We start from the raw sequence: 23,045 nt of genomic DNA, 5'->3' as shown, positions 1-23,045 counted from the left end.
GAAAAAGAGAACGATTGCACTCATTTTGGTAGAGGCAAAGTATATGGCAGGGAGTCAGGCAGCATGTGAGGCTATCTGGATGAGGAAGATTCTGGTTCATTTGTTTGGTTAGCAGATGGATCTAACTATGATTTACTATGATAATCAGATTTGTATCAAACTCTCTGAAAATATAGTTTTTCATGATCGGTCCAAGAATATTGATATCTTATATCATCATCTCATAGATTGTGTATTGAGGAGGATTATGTTGTTAGATTACATTCCCACATAGGAGTAAGATGCTGACATTTTGACAAAGGCATTGTCAAGATGTAAATTTGATTTTCATAGAGATAGGATTGGGTAACAAATAATCCCTTTCTTGTTGAGAGAGGGTGTTGAGAAATAGCAACAAGAAATTCCAGTTTAATTTGTCCTTCAATTTAACTATGAATTAAAATCGAATTATATTCTCATAGCAACTTGTAAATAGTTAATTAAGTTTAATTAACTTAATTAGCTTAGAATTTCGAGTTGGAAGTCTTTCTAAAGTCATGTATATGTTCTCCCTAGGTTTTAGGGGTCCATGATGAGTTTAAATTGTGAGTTACAATTAGATAACTCAGTTTATTGAGTTATGTTCAGTTAAATTAGTTCCAAACTATTTGTGGAACAAATAGAGAATTAACAATCATTTGGTGCACTAGTGCATCCACAAGTTTCATTCTAATTAACTGAAGATTCCGTCATTAGAAACTCATGCATTTCGATTCTAAGAAAGACCTAGTTGAGACTAGAGTGTAGGGACAGTGTACTATCAGTTGTATGATTTACTAAGTTGTATAGATCATGCATGCAATCAAAGAATAACCTATGTTTGGATTGCGCAGTTTTGGAATAATGAATTCCCTTTAAATACGATCTATTCATCTTAGGAATTATGCAAGAGATTAGGGGCTTGGAGAGCTGCAGAATTGGCTAAGTGTTGGCCAAGATCTTGCTTGTGAGTTGAGATAGTTGAGCATTCTTATGCAGAATTTTTCTAGTGAGAACAAGCTTTGTATCTTCACTCATATTTATTATATATGTAATAGAGATGACGATTTTTTGAGCAGTGGATTTCTCCAGATACATCTTGTGTTATGTGCCATTGATTTATCTTCTTCTTGTTCATATTATTCTCATTGATCTATTGGCTTCCACTGGTTGAAATTAGAAGTAAATTCTTGTCATGTGCTTTAGTACATTGCACGATCTTGTGAATCTATCAAATTTTCTACAAAATTTCTATAGGAAGCATACAATATAGTCTCTAGAGGTAGAAATGATGATTATAAGTAGAATTTGGAAAATTAGCGACCCAAAGATCATCATCACCCTTAGAAGAATATTTTGTAAAACGACCCTGTAGGTATGTCCTCTATATCAATTGTTTGCCAAAAAGTGTAGATGCATGCTGGAATAAAAGAAAGTAACCCATGGTATTTGCAGAGAAAAAAAGTGGGGGGGAATAAATAGAATGAATAACAATATTGAGCAAATCCAATCTATGAGGAAAATAAATCTCAAAGAAGAGAATGGTATAATGTCAGACTTTGCAAGAGTACATAATAAGAGGAAATCAAGGCCTAAGAATCACTATTATCAACACCTAGTCCATATAACACACCAATGTACTTTTTAGTAGACACATTGAAGAAACCATCTTTCAGCTTCCAAAAAATACATGAAGTAGGATATCAAAACTAGCTTGATGGCTTGGTCCAATCCTCTTTACATCCATTATTTTTGCCAGCTTGTTCAACCCACCATGGATATCATTATAAAACTTTATCAAATAATTGATATCTTACACTTTGGGGAAATAGACCCTCAACATATTGAAGAAATCTAATTCCTCAAGGGTTAGGTTCTAGCATGTCAACAATTTCAATAGGTACCCAAAGTTATCAAGTGTGGAAGTTAATCCAATGCACATTTTCGTTCAACAAAACACCCGACAACATGAGAATCTCACCAAAATGATGTGAATCAATACCCTTCTCCTCATTCTTCTTGTAATCAACCCCACTTTGTTTCAACAACTCAATGTAATCATGTGCATATAAATAAGAATTGATGTTGAATTCCTTGAAATTGAATTTCCAGACACAGTGCTCATTTATCCCACATGTGGGAAAATTTCCATCTTCATCTGAGAATATGAGACCCAGTTGAATCAATTTCAAGAGATCCACATTGGCTTTGAGCGTTTGGTAATGGAACTCTAGATTATTTCTAAAAATCCCCCACAAGTCCGACTACAGCACCAAGTAAATCTATGTCCATGGCTAGATAAGGGAAATCACCAACCATTTCATGAATTAAATAAAATTCCTCTTCAATGTTATCTACCCATACCTCGCGTATGCGAACAGTGCCCCTTTGATTTTTTTACATGTAGGCCAAAACCCTATTCTTCTTGACTCCAAACTCCAAATCCCCAACATAGAGAGCATATTGTTATGAATTGACACCATGGGATTCATCCCTACAACCTCTAAAATTATGAAAATAAACCAATGCGCATTAAGTAAAGGAAGATGCACTAGTCTTCAGAAAGGTTTGGCACTTGCTCCTAGATAAAGGACTGAAGATAATTTGTCACAACCTTTAATAATAAGCCCACTATGGAATTTTTATAATGCAGATCAAATGACATTGAATAAATTTGTCTTAACATTGAGTCGATCTGGCACGGGAAACATTCTTGACATTCAAGGAATGATTTGGATTTATTTGCTAAAAATTGTTATGTCCATAAAAAAATGACAAATTTCTATAGAGGCAGAGTTGATCTTCTCTCTTGAGACACACAATAATCTATTAGAGACCCACAACAATCCATTCTCCTATTCAATGATAAAGAGTTGATTTCTGGCATCAAACCCAACTCTACACTTTACTAACAAACCCTAGCAATGTTTCCAGAGGGAACTACTGGAGCATAAAGAATGTAGTGGGAGAAACTTTCCAGAGCTAAAGAAAGTAGAAAGATCAATAAGTCTAGCACAGAGAGAGGGTTATTATTTTTCAACTTCGAAACAACCTACAAAAAGTTAAAACTAACCACACAGTTGACAATGCATATGCCTAAAACCACATACCTATTCCAAGTTGAGGCCTCTTCTAGCAGACAAGGCATAAATATCCTACGAGCACCCACATAAATATAGATGGAAATTACAAAACACTATGCTCTTCAAAACCAGAAAGAGGCCATGGGGAGAGGCTTACTAGGGTTCCATGAAAACAATAAAATCAATTGCACTAGGTATACCACAAGAAGAAAGAAATCATCATAATAGCATAAAGCATGAAAGCCAACATCTCCATGGATGAAATGTGGTTGAAGGAACCACTCATATTTGCACAGTTATACATATAAATTTCAATTAGATTGAGTTAATTCTCTCATTTTCATCATTTTGTGACTACGTACTTGTAACAACATCCTCCCACATCCACCCAAGTAACTGTGCCAACCGAGGTAAACATGAGACGAGAGGCCACTATGATTGTATTTGACCTTAAGGAAGTGGAATTGATGGAAAATCACACATAGTCATCCAACATCAAGAACAGAACCCTCATGAGACAAGTTAGCCACTCAGACAGCCTGTCCCTGGATCCCATTTCTATTCTGGACCTATGAGGCCATAATTGCTCTCATGCTATGGGCAATGGAGTGACCAGAGACCTAAAGTCGCTCTCATAGGCTTGCATGCCAGCGACTGTAGACCAAACTTACTAGTTTGGTGCTAGCGACCCCATGATTTATGCCACCTTTCAGGGCCAGAGCCCAGGATATTGCCCAAAATGGAATGAAAGGTTGAAATCAAGGAAGGTATAGGGAAAAAATGATGCAAACGTAATAAGCTCAACAAGACCTTAACTAGACCCCTAGTAGCCATGACAGACATTTATTCAAACACATCATTGACATGTAACCTACAGGTGTAAACAACAAAATTAAGTGTTGGGATCTCATACTTACCTAAGAATCACCATAAACCATTATTTCCTCATGTCATTCTCTACATATTCATCTATTAGGTCATAGACACATTATCCATTAATATACAAGTAAAAACAAGCTGAGAGCCAAACATAGTTGTTGTCATAAAATGTGCATATAACAAGCATAATAGGAATATAAATACAATAAACATATCAACCATCAAATTCCATATATACACCAGTAAATTTACACATGTAAATCAATGGAATGAATTTCTCTTTAATCAATGCAATGAACCGACCGGTGATGGGACTATCGCGTTCTGCTTGACCATAGATTGGTTGAGCCAAGTATATCTTCATCCAATCACCCACATGACATATTCCAAGCATGAATGTGGGACTCATAGAACACAAAGAAAAGACGCTAATCAATGTGGATGCCACCAGAGTTCTCCACCTACATCATGACGAATTTGAGTGCCTTCTAGTCTCTCAGGATTTACCATTCATCTGGACTCTAATCCAGGGATCACTAGGTCATACACTAAGACATACTGTCCTGGCTGTACTGTGCATTCCATCCTAATCACTATGCCCAATGGAGAAAAAATCCACCACTTGGCTTTACCGTATATCCTTCCATTCACCAGCAAGGATTCTTAGGCCCACTCAGGCACACAATCTGGCTTTACCACAACCCACAGTTTGGTTTAGGGGTTAATAGGCCAATGGCTTCATGCATCCTCATTCCAGTTTAGGGACCACTACACCATGTGTTTCTCAATTTGGAGATCCACACCACTCATCTTTGAATCCAATTTGGCTATCCCACATAAACCAAATGAGAGAACCCATCTCATCAACGCTATCAAGAAATGGCAAGGCTAGGCTGAAAATATTGTCACACCTAGAAAAACCCATGCCATGGTAGAAATGAAACACATGCAATCTCATGCATGTCAAATCTAGCAAGGAAAATACACATGCAAGTCGATACCTACAAAGAAGCCTACTGTAGCTGCTTGATCCTACCTTTCCCTGCTTGATATTTGCTTCCTCTTGTCTTCTTTTCTTTTCTTGCTTCAATGCCAAGTGCTCCAAGAAAACTCTAAGTGTCCAAGAGTATGAGAGAGAGAGAGAATAATGAAGGAGCTCCAAAGCTAAACTAACCAAGTCTTTCCCATTGATCCTCAAAAGAATTTTCATTAATGAGGCCTCTATTTTCTTAATTTTCCATTATTTTCCTTTAATTTCCTCCTCACATGAAACCTGTGACCTTTCACCGAATTTTTCTCATAATTTCCATTATTTTCATAAACAATTGTGCCAAAAATGACATTTTGCCTTTCCAAATTCTTAGCCATTGCCTTTGCCAATTTCCTTAGCCATAAACAACCAAATGAACACACACTAGGATTTCTTACCCACCATTCAGCTTCGAATATGTGTCCCATCATCTGTGGTATTTATATATTCTTACATGGAATTTTTACCAGGGTTGTTACAGAACCCTCCCCCTTGGGGGAACACTGTCCTTGATGTTCTATGACACCTATAACCACAAGACTATTGAAAACAAATCATATTGCCCATGGAGCTTTATAACAGAGATTGTTGCAATATTTACAATGAATGACCTGCTCAAAAGAAAAACATCATGACAACATGACCAGATAACAACCATACCACATACTAGAGCTTTATAACACAACTCATTATGGTATTTACAATAATATACACATATGAACATCTGTTAAACCAACAAATAAGAGAATATGATGCCCATATCAATCAACAAGGGAATCCAGAGGCTCACACCTCCACCCTCAAAGTAACCCTCAAAGTAATAAAAGGATTGACCTCCTTCCCACGAAATCCAAAATCCACTATCGAAGTCAAAGCTACATCCAATATCTAGCACTATAATCTTGCGCCACTTTTCCTCTCAGTGAACAGTTACCGACTCATTGTTCCAGGGTGCACTCCCAATGTGCATCTGATTCCATCTGGCAATTCTCATGACCAAAACAAATCCATCCTCAATCTTCCCTTCTCTGCTACACAATCCCTCAGACAATTTGATCCACCCTTCCATGTTGTAACTCACCTTCCAAGTTTTGTTGGCACCCCCATCCCGGGTAGTCCATCCCTTGGCAAGGCTTCCTCACATCGAAAGATACAAAGACCAAGGCATATACCTTCCTAAAAACCATCATACCAGTCATAGCATGCTCATGGAAATCAATGGAAACAATTGGGTATGAGTGTCCCATAATGGCCCTATTCTTGAAATGATTTACCAGCATACTGTTATATGTTCCAAATTATTTTGTTGATGTTGCCAATTCTTGCAATCGATTTCAACCACCCAATTGGGCATGTTCATGCTTTCCTATTCCAAGCACATAATTTCCATTAGATTGAAATAAATTGAAATAACCTCAAATCATAGCTCATTGGTAGCTCGTCAATAAGGCACACTTGCATTGTTGTTCGCTTCCTATCACAACAAGTTAAACTAATTGTTTGATCAAAAAATCATGTAAAAACATATCACATCATGTTAGCTCAAAACATAACCATCAAAATCATAAATCACATGTAACCATCATAAACCAAAATCATAGATCACATGTAATCATTATAGACCAGAATCATAAATCATATGCATAGTAAAACTGAAATATAATACTGATACTTGTCCTTTAGCAATCCTTACTTCTACCTTTGTTCTTTTGTAAACACACCGGATTGGTTGCCACACCCAACAAACACCCAGTGCCTTATCTTCCACTAGTTGCACATATGCATAGTGTGCATCACACACATACAACCACACACTCCATAGAACACCATGCAATGCATGCACCTATACTTGACTTACACAACATACACCTACACCCAGTGTACGTACGTATACATGCACAATGTACATCATAAGACATTCATCTGCACACAACATGCAACACAACAAAATTCATACACATACACCTGGTATACAACACAACTCATACACCTACACCTAGTGTACAACACAACACAATATATGCACCTACATCCAGTGTACAACACAATACATGCACCTGCACCTGATGTACAACATAACACAAATACATGTCTAGAGTGCAACATAATGAATGCATATGTCACAATACCATGACTACACAATGCACATACATAGTACCGCATTCCCGCAACATAGCATGTACGACATGCACTCAATTCCACACGTACACTGTTATGAAACCAGCTCACAAAAAGATAGAAAAGATAGTTGAATGCCTTAGAATTCAGCCTCTTCGAGGGGGAAACCTACTTTACATTACACAAAAGAACAATTATTGGATGATTCAAATGACAAAACCTCCTTTCTATATATAGGAGTCTAAGGGGTCACCATATAACCAAGCCGACCTAACAATAATAATATAAAGGCACAAAAAATAACAATAGAGGGATTCTATGGGGCACAGTAATAACAATATGGGGACAATAAGGGCACAACAATATTAATAAGGGATACAACTACAATATTAATGGGGGCATCACTAGTATTATAGGGACCTAACATGCCCCTCTCCTTCAAAAAAGTGTTGTCCTCAATGCTTGAGTAGTTCTAGATGCTTTTGTATAGAATTCTCATCCTCCCATGTGGAATCTTCAGCATATAAGTTCTTCCACTTGATGAGATACTATGAAATGGATCGATTTCGTAGTTGTCGAGTTCTTATTTCTATGACTGCTTCCAGTTCTAATATAATTTTTCCTTTCTCGTCAAGTTCTGGCAATATTGTTTGAACTGGGAGCTTGTTTCCTATAACCTTCTTTAAACATGAAACATGGAAAACTGGGTGCACTCAAGAAGCTACAGGAAGCTCCAATTTGTATGCCATAGTACCAATCTTTTGCAACACCTTGTACGGACCATAATACTTTGGTGACAATTTTTTATCCTTCTTAACTTGCTTGAGGGACATTTGTTTATATGGTTGTAGCTGTAGGAATACCCAATCACCTACATCAAAACTTCTTTCATCGTGATGTTGATCTACTTGTTGTTTCATTCTATTCTGCGTCAACACAAGGTTATCCTTTAAGAGTTAGAGAAGTTGTTGATGCTCGATGTGATGTTCCACTGCTTGAACCTTATAATTTTCTCTTAAATATGATGTGATGGATGGTGGCTGATATTCATAAAGTGCCATAAATGGGGTTATTTTTGTTGCAGTATGGAAGTGTGTGTTATACCACCATTCAGCCAGAGGCAACCATTTGACCCATTGTGTCTATTTATCAGATACGAAGCAACGAAGATATCCTTCCAAACATTTGTTTACTATCTCCGTTTGCCCATGAGATTGAGGATGATAAGATGAGCTATGAGCTAACTGAGTACCAAGACAAGGAAATAATTATGTCCAAAAATTTCCTGTAAAAATGGGATCTCTATCACTTACAATAATCTTTGGGTTTCCATGTAGCTTTTGAATTGTTTCCATAAATGCCATAGAAACTATACTGGCTTTAAATGGATGTGATAATGCACAAAAGTGTGCATACTTGGTAAGTCTGTCAACTACCACCATGATGACACTCTTTCCCTCAGACTTGGGTAAACCTGTGATAAAATCCATTGAAACCTCCTCCCAATGTTGGCTTGGAATGGATAAAGGTTGTAATAGACCTGGTGTCTTAATTGTTTCAGCTTTATTTTGTTGGCATACCAAACATTTCGCCACAAACTTTTGAATATCCGATTTAAGGCCATCCCAAAAAAATTCCTTCTTAACCCTGTGGTAAGTTTTTAAAATTCTTGAGTGCCCTCCTAAGGGCGAAGTGTTCAGTTCCAGAAGAATCTTTTGTTTGAGTTGGGAATTCTTACAGAGGTATAAGCGATCTTTGCACCATAATGAATCATTTTTCCAGCTAAATGTATCAGATGTACTGTAATATTGTTGTAACTTTCGAATAAGTTCCCACACTTCTTCATCATTCTTCCATTCCTCCCTTTCTTCATTTATCCAATCTGGTTGGATAATAGAAATGGTGCACAACAATGCTTCCACATCCTCATCCTTTCTTGAGAGTGCATCTGCCACAACATTTTGCTTCCTTTTTTGTATATGATTTCAAAGTCATAACCCAAAATCTTTGTGACCCATTTTTGTTGTTCTTCAGAGGATAATATTTTTTCTAAAAAGTATTTAAGGCTATCATGATCCGTTTTTACCTTGAAGTGTCTTCCCATTAGGTAGGATTGTCATTTCTTAAGTGCATGTAGTATTTCCAACCTTTCCTTCTCATAAATAGCTTTGTGTAAATACTTTCCCTTGATTGGACGACTTTCGAAAGCAATGGGTCTTTCATCTTGCATTAAAAAAGCACCAATTCCATTTCCGGAAGCATCACATTCCATAATAAAGGTTTTTGTGAAGTCTGGTGTAGCTAAGACTGGTGCTTGGCACATTGCCTCTTTAAGATATTTGAAGGCCTTTGTTGCTTCTGGAGTCCATGAAAATGCATCTTTCTTCAACAATGTTGTTAGAGGTGCTGCTATTTTCCCATAATTCTTAACAAACTTGCAACAATACCCTGTCAACCCCAAAAATCCTCATAAATTCTTTATGGATTTGGATTTTCCATTCCTTAATGGCTTTAATTTTGCTAGGGTCTACCTTAACTCCTTCATGAGATACAATATGACCCAGATATGTCACCTCTTGTACTCCAAAGAAACATTTGGATCATTTTGCATATAATTGCTTCTCCTCCAATAGTTGTAGCACCCTGTCAACATGTTCAACATGATCCTTCCAAGACTTGCTATAGATTAGTATATAATCAAAAAATACTAACACAAATTTTCTAAGGAAGGGTTTGAAAATGGAATTCATCAAACCTTGAAATGTATAACGTGCATTGTAAGGCCAAAAGGAATGACCAAAAACTCATAATGACCCTCATGAGTTCTAAATGTTGTTTTCAGAATGTCCTGAGTCTTCATTCTGATTTGATGATATCCTGAATGAAGATCTAACTTGGTGAAGTAAATTGATCCATGCAATTCATCCAATAATTCATCAATTACAGGAATGGGAAACTTATCTTTAATAGTGAGCTTGTTGAGCTCCCTATAATCTGGACACATGCACCATGATCCATCCTTCCTGTGCACCAATACTACAGGAGCAGAGAAATAACTTTGGCTAGGTTGAATTATACGACCCTCAAGCATTTCTGCAACCATACTTTCAATTTCACTCTTTTGGGCATAGGGATATCTATATGTCCTGATGTTTGGAGGAACACTTCTTGGAATCAAATGAATAGCATGATCATGATCACGAATAGGTGGGAGACCTTTGGGAGTCTCAAATAACTTGGAATGATTGTCTAAGACTTTTTGGAGATCTAGAGAAATAGATGATTTCGATGTGGAAACATCTAGCGAACATAATTGTGTAATTACACCTCGTTGTTCCTTTTTTAGAAGCTTTGTCATACCGTTAGAGCTTATTATCTTTCTCGGTTTCCCTGCAATACCACTTAATTCAACTTCCTTTCCTTCCTCATAAAATTTCATGAAAATTTCTTGAAAGTTAAAATCTATTGTACCCAAGGATTGTAGCCATTGGACTCCTAGTACAACATCAGCACCTCCCATTGGAATGGAAGCCATTGGGCTTTTCAATACATATTCTCCCATGGATAACTTGATATTATGGCACTTTCCAGAGCAATTTATTGTTCCTCCATTTGCAACCATCACTTGACACTCTGGTGCTGGGCATAAGAAGCAATTCAATTCTTTTGCTACCTTACAATGAATAAAATTGTGGGTACTTCCTGAATCAATCAACACTAGTATCTTTTTCTTCTTGATTTGTCCTTCTATCTTGATGGTTTGAGGAGTGGTAATTCCCGCCAATGCATTACAAGATATGGTTGGATTCATTTCTTCTTTATCTAGGCTTTGTTCCTAGAGTATATCCTCTTATTTTGACCTTTCTTGCTCCTTTTCTTCTTCCTCTTCACAATCTATGTAGAATAATTTCTTCTTAGCACACTTATGACCTATTTGCTATCACAACTATAACAAATCCCTTTTGCTCTTTTTTCTTCCAATTGTTGTGGTGTCAACCTTATAGGTTGTGGAAGGCTAAGGGCAACAACACTTCCATCTTTATAGTTGTGAGTGGTATGCTTCCTGGTTGCCATAATTTTGCTTTCCATTTTTCTTGCTAACCTGTATGCCTTCTCTAATGAATCAGGTTCCCAAAGGCAAACATCATGTTGGATATTATCTTTTAAAGTCCCTATGAACACATCAATCCTATGCTCCTCTGGAATATTTTTTACCCTTATGTTAAATTTTTGGAACTCCTCAATGTGCTCCATTATTGAACCCTTTTGTTTGAGACTTATCAATTGGCTAAAAAAGTGTTTCTTTTTGTATCCTCATAATGTGTTGTCAATTCTTCCGTAAAAATTGCCCAAGTGATAATTTGTTTACGAGAGAAAAGCCATTGATACCATACAAATTGATTTGGTTCCAAATATAAAGCTGCAATACGTACCTTTTGTGTGTTTTGCACATTATTGAGATCGAAAAATTGCTCCATCTGTAATATCCATGTTGCGGGATCCTTGCCATCAAACTTTCTCATATCGATTTTTGGAATGTGGTGGATCTTCAATCCAACATTAGAGTCTATGGAATCATGATTAACATTTATTTTGTTCTCATCATGAGTTTCCTTTACTACCCTTTCACCATTAGTGACCATTTCTTGTAGCAACTTATTCAAATTTATCTTCAATTCTTCCATCTTATCATCCATGCCATCCATTTTAGCATCCATGCCATTCATCTTAGCATCTATGCCATTCATCTTAGCTTCCATGCCATCCATCTTAGCTTCTATGCCTTTCTTTAAACAATCCATCTTAGCTTCTACACCTTTCTTTAAACCATCCATCTTAGCTTCTACATCTTTCTTTAAACCATCCATCTTAGATTCTTTTACTTTTTGTGCAAGTGACACCTGTTGCACTTGGTCTCGTAATTTTGATATATCATGTTGCATTTCTTCCTCTTCTTCATGAGTCATGCTAGAGCTTTTAGGTTGCTTACTAGGTGTTTGCATTTTCTTTCCTTGGGGGATCAATTACCGATAATAATGCTTTACTATGCCCTTTGAGTTCCTTCAAACTAATTTTTCAAACCATGCTTATGCAAAAATTAAAAAAAATTTAAAAAAAACTACACACCTTTTTCTCACTTTGTAGGAGCTTGATATTGAATCTGATGTATCTCTGTAATTTCAGATCATCTAGTTTTGAAATTGTGATCTATAGTAGCCCTCTGTGTCCTCTTTCCAATGCCACCAGTCAGATCCAAATTGGATTCTCCAAGGAAGAGTTATGCACAATATCCCAAGATGACCTAATTATAGACCTTTCTAGAAGAGCGAACTTGTATGAAGTGCCATGTGTCACTGTTTGGACCTTTGGCTATGAAAATATATACAAGAAACTAAAGTCCGTCCTCTTTCTATACATTCTTACAAAATTTCAATCCGATGCTCAGAGAGAAAGTTATGACGATTTTCCCCAGGTCACCTATTTGGAATGTAATTCAGGAGTCTACAAAAAGACCAACTTCCTTAAATCATATCTTCATAAATATAATGCGAAAAGCTCTGAAATTTGGACCCGAGATTCAGTGCAATTTAGTCTCAAATGGGTTTCTTTTGCTTATGAAATGTCACAGAAAAAAATTTATAGCAAAAATGCCACAATGACCTATTTGGAGCAGCGAAACCCTAGAATCCAAAGCTCTGATTCCAAATGTTATGAAACCAGTTCACAAAAAGATAGAAAAGATATTTGAACACCTTAGAATTCAGCCTCTTCGAGGGGGCAACCTCCTTTCCATTACACAAAAGAACAATTCTTAGATGATTCAAATGACAAAACCTCCTTTTTATATATAGGAGTCTAAGGGGTCACAATATAACCAAGCCGACCTAACAATAATAATATAAAGGCACAAAAATAACAATAGAGGGCTTCTATGGGGCATCGTAATAACAATATGGGGTCAATAGGGGCACAACAATATTAATAAGGGATACAACTACAATATTAATGGGGGCATCACTAGTATTATAGGGACCTAACATACACCAGTACCATATGTACGAAGCACCACATGCACACTATGTACACAAGGCTATATGTACATTGCACCATTGTACAACATGTACACAATACCACATGTACTCAGTACCACATGCATGACATGTACGCGACACCACATGTATGGAGCTTGATATTGAATCTGATGTATCTCTGTAATTTCAGATCATCCAGTTTTGAAATTGTGATCTATAGTAGCCCTCTGTGTCCTCTTTCCAATGCCACCAGTCAGATCCAAATTGGATTCTCCAAGGAAGAGTTATGCACAATCTCCCAAGATGACCTGATTATAGACCTTTCCGGAAGAGCGAACTTGTATGAAGTGCCACATGTCACTGTTTTGACCTTTGGCTCTGAAAAATATATACAAGAAACTAAAGTTTGTTCTCTTTCTACACCTTCTTACAAAATTTCAATTCGATGCTCAAAGAGAAAGTTATGACAATTTTCCCCAAGTCACCTATTTGGAATGTAATTCAGGATTCTACAAAAAGACCAACTTCCTCAAATCATATCTCCGTATATATAATGCGAAAAGATCTGAAATTTGGACCTGAGGTTCAGTGCAATTTCCTCTCAAATGGGTTTTTTTGTTTGCTTCTGAAATGTCACAGAATAAAATTTATAGCAAAAATTCCATGATGACCTATTTGGAGCAGCGAAACCCTAGAATCTAAAGCTCTGATTCCAAATGTTATGAAACCAGTTCACAAAAAGATAGAAAATATAGTTGAACACCTTCGAACTTAGCCTCTTCGAGGGGGAAACCTCCTTTACGTTACACAAAAGAACAATTCTTGGATGATTCAAATGACAAAACCTCCTATATATAGGAGTCTAAGGGGTCACAATATAACCAAGCCGAACTAAAAATAATAATATAAAGGCACAAAAATAACAATAGAGGGTTTCTATGGGGCACAGTAATAACAATATGGGGTCAATAGGGGCATAACAATATTAATAAGGGATACAACTGCAATATTAATGGGGGCATCACTAGTATTATAGGGACCTAACATACACCAATACCATATGTACCAAGCACCACATGCACACCCTGTACATAAGGCTATATGTACATTGCACCATTGTACAACGTGTACACAATACCACATGTACTCAGTACCACATGCATGACATGTACGTGACACCACATGTAAGACATGTACACAGCACCACCTGCACACAACACCACTTGTACAACATGTACACAACGCCACATGCACACAACACCACTTGTACAATCATGCATACCACACCATATATACATAGCATCACATGTACAACATGTACACAACACCAATTATACATATCATTGCATTTACAACATGTACATAACATCATTTGTATGCAGAACTACATATCCAACATGTGCACATCACCATATGCACACAACACTGCATATCCATCATGCACACAGTGCAATATGTACACAATACCACATATCCAACATGTACATGGAACCATCTATACCCAATACTCAATATGAAACATTCATACAACACTATATGTACTACACCATGTACATAACATTACATAATCAACATGTACATACACTAAATATACACCACACAACATCACAGGTGCAACAAGTAAAACATATATGACATATGCACAACAGTTGTACCACACATCCAAAACCACACTAACTCTTTACCAAGCAACCTTACTTCTAGTGTCTTATCCATGCTTGTCCTAACATGCCACAGACCAAACTGCTTTCACTCTATTGATGTATCCCTCAGTATAACCTATCCATAACATAAGCATAGGCATAATATAAGCATACAATATAAATTCATATTCACATGATATTGACCTTATATGTTTGTCATGACTACTCTTCCCACTTGATTCCTCATAGACCAGGAACCTGTTTATGTCTTTTTCCTGTGCAAGCAATCGTTCCTCCACAAGAATGATTCCTGACAACCCTGTCAAACAGTGACATTAATACATGTACACATGGATACATCATAAAATAATAATGATCTCACTAGTCAATGTCATACATACATACATATTTACATATAAACATTATCATAAAATAATCATGATTCATGATCACCCTGTCAGAAATGACATACATACACACCTATATGTATACATATATAAACATCAACTTAATCATGATCACAAAAAAAGTGTCCAATATTATAAGTTCAAGGTTAAGAGCACTTCCTTGTGAAATATTGAGAACAACAATCCAAACATAGCCAAGGCACTTGACACCTTAGATCCATTTACTTTAACTTTTCTTGATTACCTTTCCCATAACTATTTTGTCATTGTCCATTTACGACAATGGACCCAACCAGTCCAACCGACTGTCATAGTCTTACCTTCCATTGCGCTTACTCATACACTGAGCTTCACTTACATTACCTGTTGGGTACCACACAGCTCTCCCTGACTCCATCAACTTTTACTCTTTCCCAACTAATTCCCTAGAATCAAAACATAAAAGGCAAGAATGGAAAGAACAAAAAGAATAAAACCATGAAAACCAACAGCAACACGACTCCACAAATGAAGTGGTATGACCATACTCTAGACATAAAATAAAGTTTCAAATCAAGCATAAGAAAATAAAAAGAGACAAAAATCATAAGACTAACAACAAACACCATGACTCAATCCCCAAGGTTCCCAGGGAAACTCAACTAGAGCCTTCTTCAAGATTTCATGGAAACCTCTCTTGCCATGCTACTCCCTGCATCATACTGCCATCAACATATAACTACCAGTGCATAAATAAACATAACAATACATTGGTCTCCTTACCTTGTTCTTCCAAGCACGTTTCTTGCAACTAAACACATCCACGCCATCTCTCAAGGGACTCCCATCCTTGGATATCCACCTGTAACTAAAAACTAGCTAATATACATATCAAGTACATGTTCATGAATATAACATGTATCCACATAATGTCAGACAAAATCAAGGTTAAGAAGACTTCCTGTATGCAAATCATTCATTCATTTGGAATTAGGGTTTCCAAACATAGCCAAAGGAATTCTTACCCAATTCCTTTCTTTTACCTTTACCCTAATGCAGCTGAGTCTTACAATGAACTGCCACATCACCTAGTTGTTAGTTATATAAACACATCAAGTGTTACCTTGTTACGCTAATACGAAGCATGTTCCTTGCAACTGCTCACACATGTCAACCACATGTTCCACATATTAAGACAACCATATCTATCAATTCAAAATCAACTAACAATTATGTTATAACACATAATGCTACAACTATCACCTATCATACTCAAGTATATGTCAGCTATCTCAACTCATATGTATTAGCACAATCATCTTAAAATAAGATGATTTGAACACATACTCATATTATGCAATTCATCAAACATTCAACAAACTTGCAAACATACCTATTAAATAAATCAACTATAAGACCTAATCAAAAAGTCAAGCACCACATATATGATGTAATCAAACTCGTACCTTAATGTGTCTCAGGAGAGGCAATCTTGTCTACACAATCAAGCTAGTTAGCACAATATAACTTCACAACATATCAACTCAAACATAAATCATGATATCCATAAAAATAACTAACTAACATGTTCACATCATAAGCTCATAAGAATTTGTTGCTCATGCATAACAATCACATATGTACGATCAACCTATATTAGTACGACACCATATCACAAATATGGCGTCTCATACCTAAATATCGCAACCATAATGATCTGCATAGGTCAAGCTAGGTTAAAACAGTACATATAACATCAAGATCTTCAATGCAATGAACATAACCATCACACATATGACCAATCCAAATTACAACATCAAGATCTCAATGAAATAACCCTACTCATCAAGTGATTATCAGATAACAACAATACTTTATATATCATGGTCATCAACAACATATAACCTAATCATCAAGTTGTCTAACATAAAACAACAACAATAATGTATACAGCCACAAGCTACCATCATTCTTGATTATCTGACACAAATGCATGTGACTATACTAATCCACTAACATCCATCATGAGTGTAACCATAACAGAAAAAGACATGTACATAAACCTAATGTATATAAAATTAATACATATAAAATTCCTTAACCTACATACCTACATGCCCAACATACAAACCTGTTTGACGACATGCTCTTGCCTCAACGTCTGATGTTGCAACTATACTTTGATGATCTGCATCTTCTGCTTTATCTCATTCAACACATTAGCATCATAACATACCAATAACATCATCATGACCTAAATTTCATACAATGACTTCACAAGGCATGTTTGACCTACTATTCAAACTATAACCAAGACCATACATGCATAACAACTGCATATAGACATATAACACATGAGTACTAAACCATATACACATCATTCTAGCTAGATTTTGGTCATCAATGCATGGCCATATCAACTTCACAAACCATGACCTCATGCATGACAACAATCATTACTCCATTGTACACATTGCCACATATAACCATCAATATCCATAAGAAATTCCTAACCAACTACACATACACATAAACACATGTAGCGAGCATAAGTGATCAATTCTTGTAATCAACCTAAAAGACTGATACATGTAATCAAAATATTCAAAAATGTAACCTAACATATAAGGATGTAAGTAGGTGACATATAACCATATGCAACCAGTCATGTACTCATGACAAATACATTTCACAAAATCAATATAAAATTCTCCATGATAACCATACTACAACCCTAATCAATCATCAAACAAATACAACAAGTATATAAGTGTAAGAGACATGCATGAATTACTAATACACTCAACCCATCCAATCCAAGAGTTGAACCATGCTCTGATACCACTCTGTAACACCCTCCACCCACATCCACCCAAGTAACCATGCCAACTGGGGTAAACATGAGACAAGAGGCTACTATGATTAGATTCGGCCTCCTAGGTAACCTTAAGGAAGTGGAACCAATGTAACATCACACATGGTCATCCAACATCATCAACAGAACCCTCAGGAGACAAGTTAGCCACTCAAACAGCCTGTCCCTGGGTCCCAATGTTGTTCTAGACCTCTGAGGCCATAGTCGCTCTCATGCTATGTGCAAGGGAGTGAACAGAGACCTAAAGTCACTCTCATAGTCTATATGCTAGTGAATGTGGAACAAAATTGCCAGTTTTGTGCTAGTGAGCTTGGGATTTAAGCCACTTTTCAGGCCCAGAGCCGAGGCCACTGCCCATAATGGAATGAAATCTTGAAATCAAGAAAGGTATAGGGAAACAATGATGCAAAAGCAATAAGCTCAACAAGACCTTAACCAAACCCCTACTAGCCATGACAGACATTTCATCAAACACATATCGACATGTAACCTATAGGTGTAAACAACATAATTAAGTGCAGGGATCTCATACTTATCTGAGAATCACTATAAATCATTGTTTCCTCGTGTCATTTTGTTATATACCTAGGGGGGATAATATGGGGTACAAAGGGAGGTACCCAAAGGAATAATGTAATAATGGGATGGGCCATAGTAATAAATAAGGTGGTTAACCCGTATCATGTAAGGGACCACAAGTAGTTTGTAATAATGTAATGGGCCCATGGTATTAGATAGATGGTATTGAGGGAACCATGGTAATGACCCATGGTATTGTATGTATGAGGCATATATATGGCTTGTGGAGTGTTCTCCTTCCTTAAGGAGTGAATATATGGTGTTACCCTACCTTAAGGGTTTTAATCAATAAAGAATCATTTCATATTATTTCTGGGTTTATTTGCATTGTCTTATATTTTCATATCAGATCTATAACAAGTGGTATCAAAGCTATAACATTGGCTCTCAGCATGTTTTTACTTGTATATGAATGGATAATGTGTCTATGACTTAATAGATGAATATGCAGCAAATGTGTTATAGCTCTGATACCACTTGTTATAGATCTGATATGAAAATATAAGACAATGCAAATAAACCCAAAAATAATAAGATCGAAATAGATAGAAATGATTCTTTATTGATATCAAACCCTTAAGGTAGGGTAACACCATACATTCACTCTTTAAGGAAGGAGAACACTCCACAAGCCATATGCATGTTCATACAATAATCCTTGACATCTCTCAATGTGGAATCTCTAGCCTCTATATAGGCCTCATACATACAATACCATGGGTTATTACCATGGTTCCCTCAATACCATCTATCTAATATCATGGGCCCATTACATTATTACAAACTACTTGTGGTCCCTTACATGATACGGGTTAACCACCTTATTTATTACTATGGCCCATCCCATTATTACATTATTCCCTTGGGTACCTCCCTTTGTACCCCATATTCTCCCCCCTAGGTATATAACAGCCAAACATAGTTGTTGTCATAAAATGTGCATATAACTAGCATAATAGGAACATAAATACAATAAACATACTATCCATCAAAATCCATACATACACCAACAAATTTACACATGAAAATCAACGGAATGAATTTCTCATTAATCAATGCAATGAACCAATCGGTGATACGACTACAACGTTCCACCTGACCATAGATTGGTTGACCCAAGTATCTCTTTAACCAATCACCCCCATGCCATATTCCAAGCATGAATGTGGGACTCATAGAAAACATCAAAAAAATACCAATCAATGTGAATACCACCAGAGTTCTCCACCTACACCATGAGGAATTTGAGTGCCTCCTAGTCTCTCAGGATTTATCATGCATCCGCAGTCTGATCCAGTGATCACTAGGCCTCACATCAAGACATAATCTCTAGGCTTTATCATTCATTCCATCCAATAATCACTAGGCCCAACGAAGAGAAAATCCACCTCTTGGATTTACTATATATCCTTCCATTAATCAGCAAGGATTCTTAGACCCATTGAGGCACACAAACTGGCTTTACCGCAACCCATAGTCTGGTTCAGGGGTTACTAGGCCAGTGGCTTCGTGCATCCTCATTCTGGTTCAGGGGTTATTAGGCTAGTGGCTTCATGCATCCTCAGTCTAGTTTAGGGACCACTACACCATGTGTTTGTCAACTCGGATATCCACCCCACTCGACTTCAAATCCAATCTGACCATCCCACATAAACTGAACGAGAGAACCAATCTCATCAAATCTATTAGGAAATGGAAAGGCTAGGCTAAAAATATTGTCACACCTGGAAAAACCATTGCCATGGTAGCAAGGAAGCACATGAAATACCATGTATGCCAAATGTAGCAAGGAAAATACACATGCAAGTCGATACCTACATTGGAGCCTATTGTAGATTCTTGATCCTATCAGGTCAAGAGGTAACTCCTCAAATCAACTATGTTTCTTCATTTAGATTATTCATAGTTATATACATGAGGGAGTGACTCTTGGGTTTCACCTCCCGATGACTCTTCCTTTTCCATTATTTATAGATGTTCACCCAATCCCCATGATTAGCTATCAACATTCCCCCCTTAATATGAAGGGATATTGGTGAGTCCAAGCATTGTTCTCAATCTTTCAAGTTTTTCTCTTCCAAGCACTTTGGTGAAGATGTTTGCAATATGCTCATTAATGGAACAATGGCATAGATGGATTGTCTTTGCCTCAACATGATGTCGAATCATATGGTATTTTGCATTGATGTGCTTCATTTGATCATGAAACTTTGGTTTCTTGGCCAACTTTAATAGAGAGGTGTTGTCAATCATGAGTGGAGTTGAATGTACTTGTTTTATTTGTAAATCTTCCAAAATTTTCCTGAGCCACACAATTTTTTTTGTTTCCTTAGTTGTTGCCACATATTTTGCCTCTATTGTGGAATCTGTTGGAACTGATTGTTTGCGTGATCTATGGGAGACAACTCCTGATCCAAGACTCATAACATAACCAGAAGTAGATACCCTAGTTTCATTGTCTCCATCGAAGTCTGAATTAAAGTATCCAATCAAGCTGAAGTCACTCACCTGTGTATACTTGAGTCCAAAGTCTTGAGTTCCCTTCAAGTACTTTAGAACTCTTTTTGCAGCAGGACAATGTCCCTCACAAGGCTTTTGCATAAACCTCAAGAGGATTCCAATAGCAAACAAAATGTTTGGTCTGGTAGTAGTCAGGTAGTTGAGACTTCCTACAAACTATCTATACTTTTTTGCATCCTCAAATTCTTTTCCTTTAGCGGATGTGAGTTTTAAGTTTTGTTCCATTGGAGTAGTTAGAGGATTGCACTTAGTCATGCCAAACGTGTTCAATAGATCTCCAATGTACTCCTTTTGAGAAATGAATATAGACTTCAGATGTTGAGTTACTTCAATACCAAGATAGTAATGAACATTGCCCAAACCAGTCATTTCAAAACCTTTCCTAAATTCCTTCTTTATGGATGCAATGTAGTTCTCATTGTTCCTTGTCATCAAAATATCATCTACATATACCACAAGATATACAACTGTTTTTCCAACTTTCTTGACAAACAAAGTTGAATCATCAAGATCATAATATTTGAAATTGAGTTTCGGAAGATGCTCAATTAAATTTTCATGCCAGGATCTCAGTGCTTGCTTGAGGCCATACAAGGATTTCACAAGTTTGCATACTTTATGTTCATGTCCTTTCACACAAAAGTCTTTAGGTTGTGACATAAAAACATTTTCTTTTATATCTCCATTCAAGAAAGAAGTTTTTACATCCATTTGATGGACTTTCCAACCATTCTGAGCTACTAGGGAAAAGAGTGTCTGGATGGTATCCCATTTTGTTGTGGGGGCAAAAGTCTCCTCATAATTGACCCCTTCCATCTGTGTAAAACATTTTTCCGCAAGCCTGGCTTTGTGCTTGTCAAGTGAGCCATCAACTTTATACTTGTTCTTGTAGACCCACTTGCAGCCAATTGGTTTGGTTCCCAATGGAGGATCAACCAGCTTCCAAGCTCCATTCTTTATCAAGGCATCATACTGCTTTTGCATCGCTTATTTCCATTCATCATGAGAAGCGGCTTCTTTGAAGGAAGTTGGTTCAAAATCTGTAGACAAATTTAGTTCAAAATCATAAGAAACATCCATATCAACAGGTGAATGAGAATCATCTACATCACCTCCATTTTACCTAGTTGAATTTCTTGTTCCTATCTTTCCAACCTCATCAGGATGAACACTTTCAAGTGTCTTTGACAATCACTTTGGGAGACCTTTCTAAGATGGTCTAGGTGGCTCGATTGATTGAGTTGGGACTGAATCAAGATAGAGTCTTCCAATTTTGTCAATCACATCACTAAAAGAATCATCAGTGGTTGGATTTTCATGTGGGGGAGAGAGTGCTTCAGAAGAAGATTCCAATTATTGATCTAGTATAGGAATCCCCCCTTCAAGATGTGGAATCTGATTATTAAATTCTTGAAATGATTTTGCATTTCCGAATCTATCCAAGTGATCAAGTTGCCGCTCGACAATATTGTCTTCTTTGGAATATTCAAGAAAGATTACATCTCTAGATACAACAAAAATTATATTAACTTCATCATAGAGATGATATTCTTTGGAGGTATTTGAATACCCCAAGAAGATACACTTATGACTCCTTACACCAAGTTTTTTCTATGTACCTTTAGTATCAAGGCATAATCAGTGGAACCAAAGACCCTGAGATGCTTTACCAAAGGAATGTGGCCATACCACATTTCATAAGGAGTCTTTTTCTAATAGAATTAGCTAGACATCTATTCTTTACATATACAGCACATAGAACTACATCAACCCAAAACATCAATTTTACATTCTTGAAAAACATCATGGAAAGTGCCATATTTAATATTGCCTTATTCATTCTTTTAGCTACTCCATTCGGTTGGGGATTATAAGGCACAAT

The 23,045-nt window shown here is 36.7% G+C and overlaps 1 pseudogene; it reads right to left on the bottom strand.

Annotated features, from left to right (window-relative positions):
• Positions 1–1,610: 1,610 nt before the first annotated feature.
• Positions 1,611–23,045, bottom strand: part of LOC149160065 (putative CCR4-associated factor 1 homolog 7) — a 143,252-nt pseudogene continuing 121,817 nt past the window's right edge.

Source organism: Pinus tabuliformis, chromosome 5_2 (assembly GCF_031772625.1).
Source record: "Pinus tabuliformis cultivar Carrire ecotype Pingquan chromosome 5_2, CPIR1, whole genome shotgun sequence".
Lineage (NCBI taxonomy): Eukaryota > Viridiplantae > Streptophyta > Pinopsida > Pinales > Pinaceae > Pinus > Pinus tabuliformis.
Note: the sequence above shows the minus strand (reverse complement) of the source record. Positions and strands in the feature narration are given on the sequence as shown.